The sequence below is a fragment of the Salvelinus sp. IW2-2015 genome, linkage group LG23 (assembly GCF_002910315.2).
Source record: "Salvelinus sp. IW2-2015 linkage group LG23, ASM291031v2, whole genome shotgun sequence".
NCBI lineage: Eukaryota > Metazoa > Chordata > Actinopteri > Salmoniformes > Salmonidae > Salvelinus > Salvelinus sp. IW2-2015.
Genome location: NC_036863.1, coordinates 11,417,118 through 11,437,753, shown reverse-complemented (window position 1 = coordinate 11,437,753; position 20,636 = coordinate 11,417,118). Strand labels below are relative to the sequence as shown.

The 20,636-nt window shown below is 41.8% G+C and overlaps 1 pseudogene; it reads right to left on the bottom strand.

The window, feature by feature from the left end:
* Positions 1-1,997: 1,997 nt before the first annotated feature.
* Positions 1,998-14,483, bottom strand: LOC111950487 (ubiquitin carboxyl-terminal hydrolase 2-like; annotated as a pseudogene).
* Between the last annotated feature and the right edge of the window lie 6,153 nt (positions 14,484-20,636).

Below are 20,636 nucleotides of genomic sequence, written 5' to 3'. Positions count from 1 at the left end.
AATCACCATTCTGCGATTCTCACCGTTAAACATCGCACAGTGTTTCAACAAGGGCTCTTTACGTCATCGTTCACTATTCATTTTGGTTCCTCCTCTATGTTTAATATTATTTTGTACTTTCGTTTATTTGGTCAATATTTTCTTAACTCTTCTTGAACTGCACTGTTGGTTAAGGGCACCTCTCTTCTTGAACTGCGCTGTTGGTTAAGGGCTTGTAAGTAAGCATTTCACGGAAAGGTCTACACCTGTTGTATTCGGCGCATGTTACATATACAGTTTGATTTGATTTGAACTCTGGTATCTTTTTAAATGATGAGCCAACAGCTTTCTTGTACTTTTATTCCCATGACTCCCATTCCCATGGCTCTCTCTTCTCCCTCTGCAGCAGACGTGGTGAGCAATATATTTGGAACATTGAATCGCAATAAAATCGCAGTATCCAATCACAATACATATAGAGCCTTGTGAATAACAATAAATATCCTGTCGGGCACCTAAGTATCATGATAATATCATATTGGTAGGTCCCTGGCAATTCCCAGACCTAACAGGTGTGTTTGCATATTAGATAGAAAATGACACAATTGTGAGCCCTAGTTTTGAACAGACCACGATCGTATTCACTAGACACCAAACGGACGAATACAAAAAACTGTTTAGGGACTAACTGAACATGTCCAATAACAAACTCTAGTTTTCATTGTAAACATGTTTACATTTTATTACGTTTAACACTAAATAAGACCCTGTGTTCAAAAACTATTTTAAATCATTACAAATACTTCAGCTGTGCTTGATTGATTGAGCTTTCCCCAAACGTGCACTGCACACCCTGCCAACACCTGACACAGGTTTCAAATAATATTTGAACGCAGGTTAGACTATTTGAATGAATTATTCTTGTCGTTTTTAAGCCTTTTACAAACAAACATTGGAAAAAACACTGAGCACTTTTTTTGTTTAAATATTTAATTCATTTACAGACATTTAACATACTTTAACAAAAATCTATGTGATTCAATCTGCATTTTGTTACTTCAAAAAGTAATTGTTTCAAATTAGTGAATGTGTTGAAATACAATTTTGGATTACACTGAGTGCACTAAACATGAAGAACTCCTGATCCTTCCATGGCAGACTGACCAGGTGAAAGCCATGATCCCTTATTGATGTCACTTGTTAAATCCACTTCAATCAGTGTAGATGAAGGGGAGGAGACAGGTTAAAGTATTTTTAAGCCTTGAGAAAATTGAGACATGGATTGTGTATGTGTGCCATTCAGAGTGAATGAGCAAGACAATACATTTAAGTGCCTTTGAACAGGGTATGGTAGTAGGTGCCAGGTGCAAAGGTTTGTGTCAAGAACTGCAACGCTGCTGGGTTTCCATGGTCAACAGTTTCCTGTGTGTATCAAGAATGGTCAACCACCCAAAGGACATCCAGCCAACTTGACACAACTGTTGAGTCAACATGGGCCAGAATCCCTGTGGAACGCTTTCAACACCTTGAAGAGTCCATGCCCTGATGAATTGAGGCTGTTCTGAATGCAAATATAATATTAGGAAGGTGTTCTTAATTTTTTAACTATCAGACTATCTGCATTGACCCTTTTATTTTTTCACTGACTCAATGCACACTCACAGGATTCTACACACACACACACACACAATTTACTCATACATACATAACATACATGCACATGCAATCATAATTTACACTGCTGCCACTGTTTATCATATATCCTGATTCCTAGTTACCTTACTCTTATGCATGTCTACCCCTATTAGTCCATTATCCCTGCACATCCCTGCACATTGTAAAAATGTCACTGACCTGAGAACTGACCCTGTATGTAACTTACTTACTTTCTGCTGTTCTTCTTGTTTCTATTTCTCATGTCTTTTTGTTCTACTTTATTTTATAATACTATTGTGGGGAAAGAGCTTACAAGAAAGGCATTTCACAATATTTGTGCACATGACAATAATACTTGAAACTTGAAAAATAGTGATATTTTAATAATTAGAACAACAGTAGTTACATTCACCTTGTTGTTTTATAAATACAAAAGTATGCGTTTAGTCATAAAAAACATAGCTAGAGATGTAGTTTCTCTCAATCTCGTTTTTCAATGGCATGATATCTCCACCACTAGTTTGAAGTTGGAGAGGGACCGCTCTCTCTGTCTCTCTCTTTCACACATGCACACACAGCCACACACACAGTCCTATTGAAAGGGAGGAAGATGAGGTTGTGCAAAACCTACAACCACAGCACACCAACAGATGGTGCTAGAGAGTCATCCCATCTCTAAAGTCACAGATATGATGACATCTAATTTAAATAGAATCATTTACAGAACGGAAGGTCGGAGTGATAAAGTCTTTCATGTCTCAGTGGTGACCTTGAAACGAATGACAACTCCGGCGTGGGGTCATACAGTCCTCGTTGTAGTGCACAGAGAGGCATCTTCGCCGTCTGCATGGTGACCGCACACACACACACGAACACGCACGCACACACACACACACGTCCCCGGGACTTTCAATGATATTTAGAGGACATGTTTTTAGCTGGGAAGGGCCTTCCCATTGTCCCAATGCTCTTCCCAATGTCCCCGGAAGATGGTTGAACCACAACTCAATCTCTGTATCCTGGCAGTACAGTGCAGCCTATGTGCTGAAGCTAAATCCATAGTGCCAAGGGCTCCTGTATAAACATAGAGTATACTGTATGCAGTCCACAGAGCAAGGCTCAAACATCAACCATCAGACCCAGACACAGGCCTCATTGCATATGTCATCCATATGACCAGGCTGCCAGGCTTTATGTAGCCCATATGTCCATGACATGTAGCTTCACAGGCGTGAATGAGAGGAGGAGGCCAGCTCATAGAAGAGCACGTAGGCATCACTGCTGCGGACCTGGCTGGATGACATGGGGCTCACCCTGTAAGGACACAGAGAAGAAGTGTGTGTTAATCAGAGCATTGTTATAGACATACAGACAAACCCACATATATAGAAATAATCACTGAGTGTACAAAACATTAGGAACACCTGCTCTTTCCATGACCAGGTGAATCCAGGTGAAAGCTATGATCCCTTATTGATGTCACCTGTTAAATCCACTTCAAATCAGTGTAGATAAAGGGGAGGAGACAAGTTAAAGAAGGATTTTTAAGCCTTGAGACAATTGAGACATGGATTGTGTATTTGTGCTATTCAGAGGGTGAATGGGCAAGACAAAAGATTTTAGTGCCTTTGAATGGGGTATGGTAGTAGGGGCCAGGCACACTGGTTTGTGTGTCAAGAACTGCAATGCTGCTGGGTATTTCATTCTCAACAGTTTCCCCTTGTGTATCAAGAATGGTCCATCACCCAAAGGACATCCAGCCAACTTGACACAACTGTGGGAAGCAGTGGAGTCAACATGGGCCAGCATCCCTGTGAAACGCTTTTGACACCTTGCGTATTGAGGCTGTTCTGAGGGCAAAAGGGGGTCCAACTCAATATCAGGAAAGTGTTCGTAATGTTTTGTATACTCAGTGTAGTGATATACACACATAGAGACAAGCAAACAGAAAACAAACTGAAAACAGAGCCATTAACTCTGATAAAGTAGCAAACTACTCCTAGTGGTTTTGTGAGGATGTATATGACATCATGGTATCATTACATACCTGGAGTCATTGTAGCTGTACCACTCCCCAAGGGCTGGGTTCCTGCAGTAGGCTGTGTAGTGGCCACCCAGCGTGTTCCCAGAGTGGTTGGACACGGCATAGAGATTATACACTGTATTCACTACACACAGAGAGAGAGATAGAGAGACAAAGATGAGTGTTATGTCATTGACATCACTAATGCATTCAGTTTCAACAGTCCCCTAACATAATTGAAAAACAATGTCTGTTTTAAGCCTGATTTATAAAGAGGATGGGTTATCTTGACTGTACACAAAGCAAGTCTGGGCTACTGTATAAACATATAGTATACTGTATGCAGTCCACAGAGCAAGGCTCAAACATCAACCATCAGACCCAGGCACAGGCCTAATAGGCTCAATGCATATGTCATCCATATTTATGTAGCCCATATGTCCATGACATGTAGCAGGAGCCCACAAAGCAAGTCAGTTCAACTGGGCGGTAGTGTGTGTCAGTACTTATATCAGGCCAGTCAATAAACGTCTTATCTGTACAAGACTCTTTAGAAATGGCCCTGAAAGCATTTCTAAAAAGAAAACCAATACAATATCAAAGTAGCAGGAGACAGAGTGCTTGTTTGTTGAGTGTGTGAGTGTACTACTTACTGCTGTTCTCAGAGCAAAATTCTCTCATGTCCAGCTCTTTGAGGGGGAAGTTGACGTAGGTGGAGAGCTTACTAGTTCGAACACGGTTCTCTGAGAAGCGCTTGAGGTCTGGGACAGGGGCTCGGTCAAGGACAAGCACATGGACAGCTGAAGCATAGAGCTATTGAAAGCATAATGGCATAAATGGCTATTGATAGCATAGTAGTATAGCTATTGGTAGCATAGTAGCATAGCTAGATATTGATATATATTGATAGCGTTGTAGCATTGCTATAATGCAATTCTCTACCTGGCTTTCATAGGGCAGCTGGCTACATAGGTTAACCCCAGAAGCCAGAACCATAAACTTTTAATACACCTTTTGAAATATATAAAATTTCAACAACTTTGGCTCCAAAGTTCCTTGAAAATGACAATTCATTCTAGCTATGTATCTGCTTATAGTGTTATTGCTACTCTTCTACTACTATAAAGTTATACTACAACAACTATTACTAAAACTATTACTACAACAACTATTACTATTACTAAAACTATTACTACTACTAAAACTATTACTACTACACTTATTACTACTAGATTGGAAGTAACTTAATTGTTGGGGGAACCAATGATGGGGACACTAATATGAAGTAATGGAAAGGATACGAAGCACAAGGATTTGAGGGAACTTCTGAATGGTGAACTTCTTAGTGCATTTCCGCCTGGTTTTACACCTGTAGCATGTCTGGAGGAGGAGAGAGAGAGGGTTTAGTCATTACATCTGGAAACACACACTGACACACACACAAACACACATAACATACCTGGGTTCAAATACTATTTCCAATATCTCAATTACTTTCAAATACATTCAAAGTAAGTATTCAGAAAGTAGTTGAAAATGTTAATGTATTTGGAAATTTGAATTTGAAGAATTTGAAACATTAAAATACACAGACTCAAATACACTCCCATGAGTTTAAACCAGTTATTTGAAAATAGTAATTGAAAATTCTCTTAAATACAATTTGGTCGACTATTTGGTTAAAAAAAATAACCATTAAAATACTCAAATAAAATTACTTGTTGGGCTGTGCATTTGAAAATACTCAAATACACAGGAAAAGTATTTTTAATACCAAATACTCAAATAACAGACAGACACACACCAATAGCAATAGTCCCTTACCGGTTTCTCATCTCCATCCAGTACGTCTTCTTTAGTGAAGAGTCGCATGCAGTCTGTCAGACTCACCTCCCCTGAACCTTTCTGTGGACACAAACACCCTCAGTTAGACACAGCTTTTTCACTGTGTGTGTGTGCCTGCATGTGAGTGTGAGTGCGTATACTGACCTTAGCGATGGGTAGTGACAAGTCCCAGAATGGATCGAACACAGTGGAGCAGTAACCACACTCACTGCAGGTCAGAGAGCTCTTCAGCTGGCCCACAAACAGATCTATACAGAGAAACACTATTACACACAATGAAAATCACACTTGTAATATACACACTTGTTCTCAGTCACTCAGACACTTACCAACCACTTTGCTGTCCTCTCTCTCTAGGTATTTGTTCCACATTCTCTTCCCTTTCTCATTGTCACTGTGGAGGAGACAAACACAGATCCCACATCAGTTTACATTCAAACAAGCTCCTCTAGAACAGACAGACTCCTCTCTAATACAGATCCCAGGGGACTGTAATCTGAGGTACCCAGTTTTGGTTAAAAAACAACAACTATAAAACATGACTCATTACAAAGGCAGTTAACAGCCTGAATATCATGAGGCATGTCTAGGCATGTCTAATCCTAGGAGAACATGTCAAGGTCATGGGCCTGCTCCTACCTATCTTTCCGATTTGGTCCTGCCGTACATACCTACACGTACGCTACGGTCACAAGACGCAGGCCTCCTAATTGTCCCTAGAATTTCTAAGCAAACAGCTGGAGGCAGGGCTTTCTCCTATAGAGCTCCATTTTTATGGAATGGTCTGCCTACCCATGTGAGAGACGCAGACTCGGTCTCAACCTTTAAGTCTTTAACTGAAGACTCGTCTCTTCAGTGGGTCATATGATTGAGTGTAGTCTGGCCCAGGAGTGTGAAGGTGAACGGAAAGGCTCTGGAGCAACGAACCGCCCTTGCTGTCTCTGCCTGGCCGGTTCCCCTCTCTCCACTGGGATTCTCTGCCTCAAACCCTATTACAGGGGCTGAGTCACTGGCTTACTGGTGCTCTTTCATGCCGTCACTAGGAGGGGAGCGTCACTTGAGTGGGTTGAGTCACTGACGTGATCTTCCTGTCTGGGTTGGCGCCCCCCCTTGGGTTGTGCCGTGGCGGAGATCTTTGTGGGCTCTACTCGGCCTTGTCTCAGGATGGTAAGTTGGTGGTTTAAGATATCCCTCTAGTGGTGTGGGGGCTGTGCTTTGGCAAAGTGGGTGGGGTTATATCTTTCCTGTTTGGCCCTGTCTGGGGGTATCATCGGATGGGGCCACAGTGTCTCCTGACCCCTCCTGTCTCAGCCTCCAGTATTTATGCTGCAGTAGTTTGTGTCGGGGGGCTAGGGTCAGTTTGTTATATCTGGAGTACTTCTCCTGTCTTATCCGGTGTCCTGTGTGAATTTATATCTCCGTCTAAATTCTCCTCCTTCTCTCTTCTTTCTCTCTCTCGGAGGACCTGAGCCCTAGGAACCATGCTCAGGACTAATCTGGTATGATGACTCCTTGCTGTCCCAGTCCACCTGGCCCGTTCTGCTGCTCCAGTTTCAACTGTTCTGCCCTGCGCTATGGAACCCTGACCTGTCACTCGGACGTGCTACATGTCCCAAACCTGCCTGTTTCACTCTCTAGAGACTGCAGGAGCGGTAGAGACTCTTAATGATCGGCTATGAAAAAGCCCAACTGACATTTACTCCTGAGGTGCTGACTTGCTGCAACCTCGACAACTACTGTGGATTATTATTATTTGACCATGCTGGGTAATTTATGAACATTTGAAACATCTTGGCCAGGTTTCTGTTATAATCTCCACCCGGCACAGCTTCTACACCTGCATTGCTTTCTGCTTGGGGTTTTTAGCCTGGGTTTCTGTACAGCACTTGAGATATCAGCTGATGTAAGAAAGGGCTATATAATTCTTTGATTTGATTTGATGTTCATAGGCACGAAGCAGAAGGAAAACAGACTAAAGAAATTGCTAATTTGTCTTTTCTGTTTCAAAACGATTCAAAACTAATATGCTCCTGGTTGGTGCACCGGTAGTGAGACTTACGGCAAGTGGTCAATGTCCCGGACGGGGAGCCTGGGCCGCACTGCTGACCCCTGTGACCTCATTGTGGAGGGCCGCGCAATAGGAAATGCGAGGAACTCCTGAGCATCCTGCTGACTGGAGGAAGAGAGAGAGAAGAGAGAGAGAGAGAGAGAGAGAGAGAGAGAGAGAGAGAGAGAGAGAGAGAGAGAGAGAGAGAGAGAGAGAGAGAGAGAGAGAGAGAGAGAGAGAGAGAGAGAGAGAGAGAGAGAGAGAGAGAGAGAGAAGAGAGAGAGAGAGAGGAGAGGAGAGAGAGAGAGAGAGAGAGAGAGAGAGAGAGAGAGAGAGAGAGAGAGAGAGAGGAAGGAGGGAGGAGGAGAGAGCAGAGGGGAGAGAGCTGTTTACTTTCAAAAGCTCATTATTCAACCACAGCCACAAAATGAGAAATTATTAGATGTGTCTTACATTAATGCCTTATGGAGAAGAGAGAGGGAGGAGAGAGGGTGGAAGTACGATGAACATTTTAATTGTTAAGAAAGTTCACATTAAATGAACTGCTGTTCTCCCAGCACACTTATGACCATAGAAATAGAATTACTAGATCAGACCACAGCCCTTTTCTGAATAGAACTTAACTCATGTATCTCGCAACAATTGGGCGCGTAACTCGGATCTGGGTCTTGAAAGTCTGAGGGACTGAATGGCCTCGCTGCGACGCGTCCTAGGGGTCTGAGTGAGTTTGGCAAACTCTGTTAGAGAAGAACAGAGGGGAGAAAAGAGGAGAGAGAGAGAGAGAGAGAGAGAGAGAGAGAGAGAGAAGAGAGAGAAGAAGAAGAGGAGAGAGAGAGAGAGGAGAGAGAGAGAGAGGAGAGAGAGAAGAGAAGAGAAGATGAGAGAGAGAGAGAGAGAGAGAGAGAGAGAGAGAGAGAGAGAGAGAGAGAGAGAGGAGAGAGAGAGAGAGAGAGGAGGAGAGAGAGAGAGAGAGAGAGAGAGAGAGAGAAGAGAGAGAGAGAGAGAGAGAGAGAGGAGAGAGAGAGAGAGAGAGAGAGAGAGAGATAGAGAGAGAGGAGAGAGAGACTGGAGCGAGATGAGCGAGAGGAGAGAGAAGAGGAAAGAGAGAGAGAGCGTGGCAGAGACAGAGAGAGGAGAGAGAAGAGGAGAGAGAGAGGAAAGAAAATGAGACCACTTTTAGAGCCCTTGTACTGTGAAGCAGAGGTCACATTGCAGGGGAGAGGAGCCATGTGAAGAATATCAATCAGGTAGTAGACAGAACTACTGTTACTGTTCACCATATATGTTACTGTTCACCTATATGTTTCAAATCAATTTAAGACACAATTTGTGTACGTTTTAAGCATACAGGTTGTTACAAATTAGAGGTCAGTATTATAGTGACCCGTAGGTGGTTCTGTAAATATTCTTAGGTGATTATTATGTTGCATAAACATGATTAGTGCTTTTTTTACACCATTTTGTCCTTTTCTTTTTTTCAGCACTGGTCCACTGTCAAATTTTCCAGAATTGGTCAGCTGGTAACGTCCTTCTAATGTCATTCTAATAATGCATTATACCTGCAGGCTTAAGTAAAGTGCAACCAGTTGGAGCAGTAGTGTGTCTTACCCTCCATGAGAGCAGCCTTGGCTCTGCAGTTGTTGTTGAGTTCGGTGCGGTGTGTGTTCCTCAGACAGTAGTCCCTCAGGTCAGGAGTGTTGCTCAGACACTGCAGGATCGAGTTCATGAAACACTACACCAGAAAATAGTGGGTGAGAGAAGGGGGAGACAGAGAGAGAGAAAAAGGAGGGAATATTTATTAGACTAGAAGTGCACACTTTCAGTGACAGGGATAGATATTCCAAAGAGTGGACATCAGATCTGCTACAAACCAGACATAAGCACAGTGTAAAAACAGACTTGTGTTAGTGGCGGATGTAATGGTTTACTCACTGTGTTGCCGAGGTTTCTCAGTCCCACTAGGCCTTGAGGACTCTTGGAGTTCTGTTGAGACAAAGACAGGGAGACAAAGGTTAGAGCAAGGCAGAAATCCCTCTTCACTCAGTCCCTGATACATGGCAACTTAAAGGGACACAGGACCAAACACATACCATTGTATTGCCTGTGCTACAGATGGCTATATCGGTCCGCTAATACAGGACTGGTAAATGTTCAACAACAAACCAAAAAATTGCCGTGCTACAGACTGCATTTTTTTTCAAATACATTTTTTAATTTATTTTTTATTTTTATCCCAGATTTTTCAGGGGGTGCTGCAGCACCCTCAGCACCCCTACTTCCCGTGGCTATGGTTGGATGTTCACTGGAGTGGTGTGACCTTGTCTGAAGGGTTTTTGATGGTCAGAGTGTATCGTTGCCTTGAGGTCAGAGTACGCCACACGTGGTAGCTACGTCATGAGTGGTGTGCTTTGTGACGTTGTGAGACGTTGGGTGAGGGAGGCTGCTTGTCATGACCAAAACACAAATAACCACCATCTGTGGCTCAAGAACTGAAAGAACAAAACCTGACTTATCAGGCCTGCATTAGCACCAGGGCAAAGATCAATTATATCCTGATCTCTTCCATATTGCTATTGTTGTTCAGGACAGATACTAATAGCAATACTATGGTAATACCATGGTATTGTTTGTCATATTTTATCATCTCAACAAATGCCATTTAGTAAAATCATATGGTTTTCATTATCGGACTCCCATATTTTTTCCAACACACATTCAAGGAAGTGAATGTGAGCAAAACCGAAACTCATTTACCACAATTTGTTGGTGACCTCTAAAACATAATTTTGACACACAAATGTATCATATTTTCTTAATATTTTATATCAGTCCTCATTTAACTAAGCCTATCTTCCATTATAAGTAAATTAAGCAGTCATAACATAAATTCATGTATCATTTTTTTTTTTAAGTCTATGCAAATTCCAATACAAAATTAGTTTACTCTAATTAGGCAACTAAACAGGCTGGTTAAGATGTGTCGGATGCATTATATATCAAAGTTTAAGTCACGCGAACATACATTTTTAATTTATGGCCTATACTGAGGCCAAATACATATATTTTGCAAAGTTAAAGGGATAATGTGTTAATTTAGTATTCTCTGAATACTGGTTTAAACCAGTGCAGGGTTAAGCAGGTTTAATGGATAATACTGCTTTTCCAAGCTTACTGCTACATGTAACCTACTCTATACAGTGTCCCTGTAATACACGTTGCTGTACAGGGACATTTCTGGGGAACGGAAAGTCTTGGAAGTTACATATTAATATTACACATTCATCTAGTGTTCTATGTAGGCTAGTCCAGGTTAGGGTGGGGGGTTTGGTGAAAGTGTAACATGTGGGGAGGGAAGCCACGCATCGGTACTGTACATCTGCTGATGAATGAAACACCTAAACTGGTATACGGCAGCACCCACCTGACGCCACAGCTGACGGGACTGGGGTGGTATCACATGTACATGCAGGTACAAACACACACACAATAGTCAAGCACACACAGGCCTAAAAGCAGGCACACACACACACACACACACACACACACACACACACACACACACACACAACAACACAAACACACAACAACACCACAACACATACATCATACATACATACATACATACATACATACAATAATACATACATACATACATACATAACATACCAATACACATACACATACACATACACAGATAGTCAAGCAAGCACAAAAAAAATGTCAGGCACATACAGGCCTAAAACAAACGTCCACACATGCCATAGACATGCACACTGTGAATGCAGTCTGAAACATGAGTCAGTGACTATTCCGTCCCAGACCAAACCACTCCACATACTGTACAGTACATAGCACCACAATGCCACTTCTCACAACCAGACAGGTACCAAATGCCTCATAATTCTCATAGTTCACTTTCCATTGTCAGCACAGTGTAGGCCTTGTCTCTAGAGGTCAAGCTCTCATTGAGCTGGAGTGTGAGTACTGAGTAGAGACTGCGCTGCTGCACATGGCCAATCAGAGGGTGTGTCTGGGTCCACACTGCATTGTTAGCGCTGAAACAGAGCATATGGCTTGAGCAGCATGCACAGGCCAGTTCCTCACAACCTGGGTACAAATAGCACCGGAGCCAGGACACTGGGACACTAGTACAGTGATTACTGAGGAGAGGCCTGTGGAGAATGGGCTCTGTCGGCATGTGGCTCACTCGGGACATGGAGGTGGGTCCAACAATAAGGGCCCTGATTGGCTGACGGCCAATGGAGGAAGTCATTACATTGGGGAGGAAGTCATTCCATTGGTTGGCACAGATTGAAAGTATGAGAGTAGGGAGAACATTGTGTTCCAGCCTTACTGTGCAGGACTGGTCACAGCCAAACAACTTGTGACTGGGACACACATGCAAACACACCTCGCTTCATACTGTAGCACCACCCAGCAGACACACTGTAGGCTGACTGTACAGCTCATACCAATGAGACCAAAACTGTGGTGGATAAAGCAGTGATAATGTATTACAACCATTGATGTTGTTGAAGCGGTGATAATGTTGTGTTACCGTTATTCAATGGTTATCGGTAACAGTCCTGACTGAGGAACATTCTGCTCTCCCCGTAAAGGACATCCATATATTTAGGCCCTCAGCCCATTCTGAGAATCCATGTGCCCTATCACCCACAGCGTACTGTACATCAGATAAGGTGAGACTTTCCTGGAGATAAAGGCTGATATTCCTTATCTTGGTGTTCGCTCAAACGTCATTACACAATGTCACGCCCTAATTGTTAGTGTTCTTAATGTGTGTTGCGGTTATGCAACAATCGACAAATCAGGCTATCTTCGCCCACAAGTGCTGACAGGGCTTTCCTCTATCAACCAGGGAACACTGTGATGTAAAACACTGCTCTTTATCAAGTGTATACTTTCAAGGACAAGCCGTCACTGAGGGCAATGATTATGAATGGTGGTTTGTTTGGTGTTTCATTGTGAGGTTTTGTGTTGAGAACTTGCCTGATAGAAGGAATGCTAGACAGGCAGCTATAAAGCACCGTGAGCCTTTGGTTTGTCCACTAGAGGTCATCCTGTCATTTACTCAGGGTTCATGTAAGGATTCCTGGGCCCATATTCTTAAAACGTCTCACAGTAGATCTAGGATCAGGCCCATGTAATCTTATTCATTATGATCTTAAAGTCAAAACTGATCCTAAATCAGCAATTTTACTCTCAGACGCTTGATAAATGCGGCCGCTGATGTTGCTCTCCTGCCTGTTTATGTTGTGGCATATTATACAGGCCTTTACATTTATAATACATTTACATTTAGGCCTAGATGTATTTAAAAATATATATTTTTTCAAGAAGGATTTCAGTGTTGTTTAAATAGGCAGCGCTACATCAGATGGTGTTTTTTTCTTTAGGCCTAATTATTCTCTCTACAGTAGACGATAGTCTGCATGTCACATTGGAGGTAAAGGCACATATGAATCAGTATCCTCACAAATGTCCTGTACTGTAAAGCGTAGCCTACATTCAGGGCCAGAAAAGAACAGCTGGAACGGAAGGAGGTATGCCTAAATGAGATGCATTATGGCCAGCAGTGCACACACTCCTCAGGGTAGAGAACGCTCATAACAAAACTGTTGAAAACCGGATTACGTAACCAAATCAACTGCGCGAGGTTACAGTACGAGTACGGTGACAAGCAGGCAGCTGGCTTGAGCGCTCCGCGGTTTTCAATGCTGGATGCCTTGAACACAATGTGAAAACTTTTCCTATTGGATTGAAACGATTCCTATACCGTCATACCCTATTTACATCCACCTTTGTAAACAAAGCAACAACATAAATTACCTGAGCCTAAATTGGCCTGAGTATGGTTACATCATTCCACCACACATATTGTAATTATATTCTATTATCACAGATGTCGAAATAATTTGTAGGCCTGCCTATTCAACCTAGAGGTGCGTCACTTAAAATTACTTTACTTTAGCTTTGGAAAATCAATAACTATTAAAGCCACGGAGCCGAAAAGATTCCAAGTTCCAACATGGAATGAACAGTTTAAAAATCCTCAATCTCTAAAAGCAATTTCATAACACATTTAATCTGTTGCTCACAGATTATAAGTGGCATTATTATGTAAGTACGTTTAGCTGCCAACATTATCCTTTACTGGGCTTGTTTTTTGGATGGGAATGTCTCCTGTAACTAAAACAAATCTATCCATGTTATTGTCAATATCAAATCGGCCCATAATTGACAAAATCGACTGACAGTGTGATCGATGTGGCGTGCCCATACAATTTACGTTACGGGCACTCCACATATGTAGTGCATAGACTACCTGAATATCCCTTTGCTTGCAGACCGAATAGGCGCACTCACCTTGGCTTGATTGATAAGCAGACCCACAAATGTGGACATCAACATTGACCGCGACATTGGAGGACTCTTCCTGCGCAGGTCCGTCTTTAGGAACGGGAAAGCGGTTGCCGGCGACTCCTCCGGCACCGTCACGGTGTAAGACTGTCGCAGACTAGGCATGATGGCGGTGTAGCGGCGGTGTAATAGCAGACTACAGGCCTACAATCAATTTGCGGTGGCGATGGTTAAAAGTTGTTTACTGCGACTGAAACAGTAGTCCTGCGTGACGTTGTTGATCTCCCCCCTAATTAAAAACAAATTCTGATTGAGATGACAAAGTGTTCAATTCGAATCCCTTGAAACACATAATTAGACATAAAACAGGCTCTAGTGATAAATAGTTGCGATTTGCAGTAAAAACAACAACAATATAGCAGACACCTTGCTTACGAGAATAACAGACCCGCAACTCAATCTGGAATATCACTCACTGCCTGCTGACTGAGACCGATTCGGTTTTATGTGATTCCACCTCTCTAAGTGTGGGTTGAAGAATAATCGAGTCGGTGTGCACTTTCGTTTTACTACAATGTGCACACGCCCCCTCAGACTCTGTAGACGTCACGAAGTGTCTCATGCTTGTTGAGAGCAGTGGTTGAGAGAGACGTCAAACAGCAGAGGACAAGACCTTCTCAACATTCACAGAGGACGATGATGAAATGGGAGAGGGGGTGGGGGGAAGAAGGATGAGGACTGAGAGGAGGATAGGGGACAGGGTGGTGGAAAATAACGACCATATATGGAAAAGCACGATCTGTCTTTTTATGTAGGCTATAGAACAATCTACCCATCCATCCATTTTAATACTTTGCCATACAGCATTGGCTTCTTCCATCTTGACAGGTGAATTTAGCTTGACCACATAATGCCTAATAACAGTGTAATGACCGTATAAGTAAAACCGATATTACATGGTATGACAACATTATGTTATGCTTATGTCATTAATAAATCAAAAGTCAATAACATCCAACGTGTTGTTGCTTGCAAATGTAGCAAGCTAGAGCAACAATTGGTCTAGCCTCAAGCATTGCCATGTGATTCTCTAGAATATTGTGAATGAATGACAAAACTGGGTCACATCCAATAGGAAGCAAATAGCCCGAAACAGGGAGGGACTTACCTAAATCCGAACAATAAGAAAGCTTGTTTTCATTTTTCGTTGCCAAAAGGTTTTGGTGAGGCACTATTAAACACTATCCTGGCGTACAGTAAGAGCAATGCAACACATTACCCAATCAAACCCTTTCCCTGGATTCATCTTCCTTCAAGTGACAGACAATTTTATTATGCCAGCAAATTTTAGGCATAAAGATGTAGGATCTTAATTTGAGCCAGTTTGCTACAGCAGGAAAATAATCCTGCAGGAACAGGAAATGTGAATTATTAAATTGACATTTTTGTAGGGGTTGATACATTTTTCAGAAGGGAAAGTCAAGTCTGACATTTCTAAGTGGAAATTACAAACTTGAGAAGCCTTTAAAAAAAATCAAGTCTGACATTTCTAAGTGGAAATTACAAACTTCAGAAGCCTTTTTAAACAACAAACACATTACAAGTTTAACATTTCCTGGAAAGTTCTCCAGCAACAGGGTTATTAAATTAAGATCCTAAATTTGTACCAGAGTTGTGCTCATTGGGGCACAGCGTAGCAAAAAGTCTTCTTTCGTTTGGTACCCAATGAACATGACCCTGCTCCTTGCTGGCCCTGCACACATAGGCTAGTGAATCCATCATCACTCTGAGTTCCCATTCAATATGTACACAGAATCCGACCAGCTAGAGGGGGTGTAAGAAAAAGTAATACATCCACTCTCAAAACACAACAGCCAAAAAACAGAGCACTCTGACCACCAATCTTAAGCAAAGTTTCTCTTTTCTGCATGTCATTACGTAAGCAGCATGGAACTGGCCAGTTCATTCCTCTTGTGAAATGTTATTATATAAGAACTAGGAGAAACTGTGTTTACTAGCAGGCAAGAGGGCAGACGATTACCTATGTACACAGTGTTCCAAAAGGGTTCTGCGGCTGACCCCATAGGAGAACCCTCTGTGGAAAGGGTTCTACATGGAACCAAAAACAGTTCTACCTGGAACCAAAAGGGGTTCTTCAAAGGGTTCTCCTATGGGGACAGCCAAAGAATCCTTTTTGGTTTTAGATGGCACCTTTTTTTCTAAATGTGTATCAAGTGATCTTAGCACCTCTACATAGTACAGGCCTATGCCATAAACTCCCTCCCTATTAGTGAGGTCTCTGTGTACATCAGAGATGTGTAACACAGAACTGCCTATTTACTGCCTGTGAGTCATTGTCTGAGTTCCAAATGGCATCATATTCCATATATAATGCACTACTTTTGACCAGGTCCCATAGGGATTAGGGTGCCATTTGGGACGCAACGACGCAGTCATGCATGCCTAATATTCCCTCACTGCCGCGACTGTTCGACCTGTTTGAAGCTTCAAGAAGCTTCAAGAAAGGGAAACATTCAACAAGGATGGGCTAGATAGGGGGAAGGGGAGGGATGGCAGAGCTATTACCAGCAACATTCCTGGCCCCCTGCCAGAGGTGGAAGATCACGACTTTACCAACCAGCTGAGGAAAACATATAGTATGCGACCGAAATGGTACCTAATTCCCTATAAAGGCCTAGTGCACTACTTTTGACCAGAGTCTATGCAGCTAGCTAGGGGTACCTATCGAGCCGCAAGATTTCAACATTTGTCTGGACCTCTGCAGGGGTGATCAGTCCTAGGAATGTAAAACTGCTATTGAGAAAGAAGGTTCAGAACGGCAGCTAAATTCCCTTCACTGATATTTATTGCTGATGCACGATCAATGATCAATGATCACGAAAACAGAGAAACATTCTACAAGCTATAGCAAATTACTCATACCCTACATTGAGCGCAGATACGTTTTGTTTAGAGTGCTGACAGTCTCCCTTGACACATCTCCAGAAAATATGCTGCATATTAGCTCAGAGAGAAAGAGAGAGAGAAAGATAGAAAGAGAGAGAGAGAAAGAGAGCGCAAGAGAGAGAGAGAGAGAGAGAGAGAGAAAGGGAGGGAAGGAAACAGAGAGATAGCATGGCTTCAACTCTCTGTGTCCAGTGTAATGTCTCCATACTAACAGAATCAGGATGATAAGCCCTAGACAGTAGACAGACAATGACGTCACTGGGACCACTGCAGTGACTCAGACTGCTCTGGGGGACCCTAAAATAGCTCCCAATACACACACACACACACACACACACGGCTGGCATTTAGTGAACACAGCACATATGTGCACACGGATAGTCGGACACGCACACACAGCTGGTGATTATTGAAGAACACACAGGTGTCTGTAATCATGGCTGGCTGTAGCTTGATTTAATTGTTTGATTTACAGATATAAATAGAACACATAAAAAATCATGAACGGATAACATATGATCATAAATTCAATTTGGCGACATAGGCCTACAAACATTATTTACAATGGATAGCAAAAACACAATAATCACAAGATTGGCTTCAGATCAAACTCCACGTTGAGACCGAAGGGAGCAAGGGTCTTTAAATGAAAGATCCAGGCAATGCCGATATAGTGTTCGATGCCGGACATAAGACTATAAAAAGAAAACCAGGAAATCAGCTCCAAGTGATTTTAATATTGGAAATCTGTTTCCATATATTCCCACACATAATAGTGAGACACTTGATTGTATACAAATGTAAGCAAGGTTTGAAATTATTATTTTAGTCAAATATTATGTCTGTTTGGGCTTCAGCACGGTTAATTTGCAGTCTACAAATTCTTTGTAATTATGTTCCTGCCTCCCAACCATCCGCTCAAGAAAGAAAATTGGCCCACGGCTGAATCTAGTTGATGATCCCTGATATAGAGGGTCTCTCACAGCTACTTTGTTTTCAGGACAGAAATATAGACAGAGCTAACTCATTGAGTCTATGCAAACGCCACAGCCAGAATAGACATAGTTAACCTTGGAATGAGCCTGAAAGTACAGTATGAAAGCGAAACTCTGTCCCTCCTTGCTCTCAGGCTGCAACATTACCTCGGCGCCATCCACTTCATCATTTATGAACCTGACTCCGGTAAAGTACATCTCAAGTCAAACCAATAGGAACGTAAAATAGACCATTGAACTCTGTGTACACCAGCCATATCTGCAGGCTAATTCCTCTACCGACAGACAGGGAGGTCAACTCTGTAAAAAAAAAATATATAAAAAAAAAAAAAACACTAAATGGCCAGCCTCACCACTTGGTTTGCTATAAAGCTGAGTGCTGGAGAAATGTAGTTCATGAGGCATTTCTAAGATATATTCTTCAAGAATCAATGGATCCAGTACGTCATTATACTGTTTAATACATTTCTGTACATTATTTATGTACATACTGTAAGTACATTTCTAAGTCACTGGGTGATCTGAAAAGTCATATTTAGTCAATCAATAAAATAATAATACTTTTAGCTAAAAGGTTTACTTTTAATTTACAATCTGTAGAAGCTATGAGAATAGAAAGGTTCAGAACTTTTGTGAAGCATCACAGCATAGTTGAAAAATATATGGCAAATAGAAATCCAATATGGATGGTGTTAAGAGATAGATGGGAGGGGTTGAATGGAGCTGAAGGTTGGGACTAATAACTAATAACAACAATATAACCAATGTAAAACATATTGTGTCTAAAAAACGTATATAGGTTCAGAACTTTGGTGAAAGAGCACAGTGTGAAAGATATGGCAAATACAACCGGATGGACATAAAAAATAGATGGAAGAGGTTGAGGGTAGAGGAAGGACAGGAGTAAAAACAAACAAAATAGAACTGTTGTAAAATAGACTGTATCCATAAAATGTATATACTACAGTTGAAGTCAGAAGTTTACATACAGTTAGGTTGGAGTCATTAAAACTCGTTTTTCAACAACTCCACAAATTTCTTGTTAACAAACTATAGTTTTGGAAAGTCAGTTAGGACATCTACTTTGAGCATGACACAAGTAATTTTTCCAACAATTGTTTACAGACAGATTATTTCACTTATAATTCACCGTATCATAATTCCAGTGGGTCAGAAGTTTACATACACTAAATTGACTGTGCCTTTAAACAGCTTGGAAAATCATGGCTTTAGAAGATTCTGATAAGCTAATTGACATATTTTGAGTCAATTGGACATGTACCTGTGGATGTATTTCAAGACCTACCTTCAAACTCAGTGCCTCTTTGCTTGACATCATGGGAAAATCAAAAGAAATCAGCCAAGATCTCAGAAAAAAAATTGTAGACCTCCACAAGTCTGGTTCATCGTTGGGAGCAATTTCCAAATGCCTAAAAGTACCACGTTCATCTGTACAAACAATAGTACGCAAGTATAAACATCCCGCTCAGGAAGGAGACGCATTCTGTCTCCTAGAGATGAACGTACTTTGGTGCAAAAAGTACAAATCAATCCCAGAACAACAGCAAAGGACCTTGTGAAGATGCTGGAGGAAACGGGTACAAAAGTATCTATATCCACAGTAAAACGAGTCCTATATCGACATAACCTGAAAGGCCGCTCAGCAAGGAATAAGCCACTGCTCCAAAACCCCCATAAAAAATCCAGACTACGGTTTGCAACTGCACATGGGGACAAAGATCGTACTTTTTGGAGAAATGTCCTCTGGTCTGATGAAACAGAAATAGAGCTGTTTGGCCATAATGACCATTGTTATGTTTGGAGGAAAAAGGGGGATGCTTGCAAGCTGAAGAACACCATCCCAACCGTGAAGCACGGGGGTGACAGCATCATGTTGTGGGGGTGCTTTGCTGCAGGAGAGACATGTGCACTTCACAAATAGCTGGCATCTATTATATGGATATATTGAAGCAACATCTCAAGACATCAGTCAGGAATTTAAAGCTTGGTCGCAAATGGGTCTTCCAAATGGACAATGACCCCAAGCATACTTCCAAAGTTGTGGCAAAATGGCATAAGGACAACAAAGTCAAGATATTGGAGTGGCCATCACAAAGCCCTGACCTCAATCCTATAGAAAATTTGTGGGCAGAACTGAAAAAGTGTGTGCGAGCAAGGAGGCCTCCAAACCTAATTCAGTTACATCAGCTCTGTCAGGAGGAATGGGACAAAATTCCCCAAACTTATTGTGGGAAGCTTGTGGAAGGCTACCCAAAACGTTTGACCCAAGTTCAACAATTTAAAGGCAATGCTACCAAATACTAATTGCGTGTGTGTAAACTTCTGACCCACTGGGAATGTGATGAAATAAATAAAAGCTGAAATAAATCATTCTCTCTACTAATATTCTGACATTTCACATTCTTAAAATAAAGTGGTGATCCTAACTGACCTAAGACAGGACATTTTTACTAGGATTAAATGTCAGGAATTGTGAAAAACTGAGTTTAAATGTATTTGGCTAAGGTGTATATAAACTTCCGACTTCAACTGTATGTATAAGCTGGAAGTAGAAGCCTAAGCGTTGTTGTTCACTAGTTTTCTTCAATTAGGGAGGGGGGGTAGGGTTAGAAAGTAATAAAGGAAAAATATTTTTAAAAAGACATGTATATTTATATATATATGTATTTATATGTATATGTAACCGATGTGGAAATGGCTAGCGGGGGGGGGGGGGGGGCTA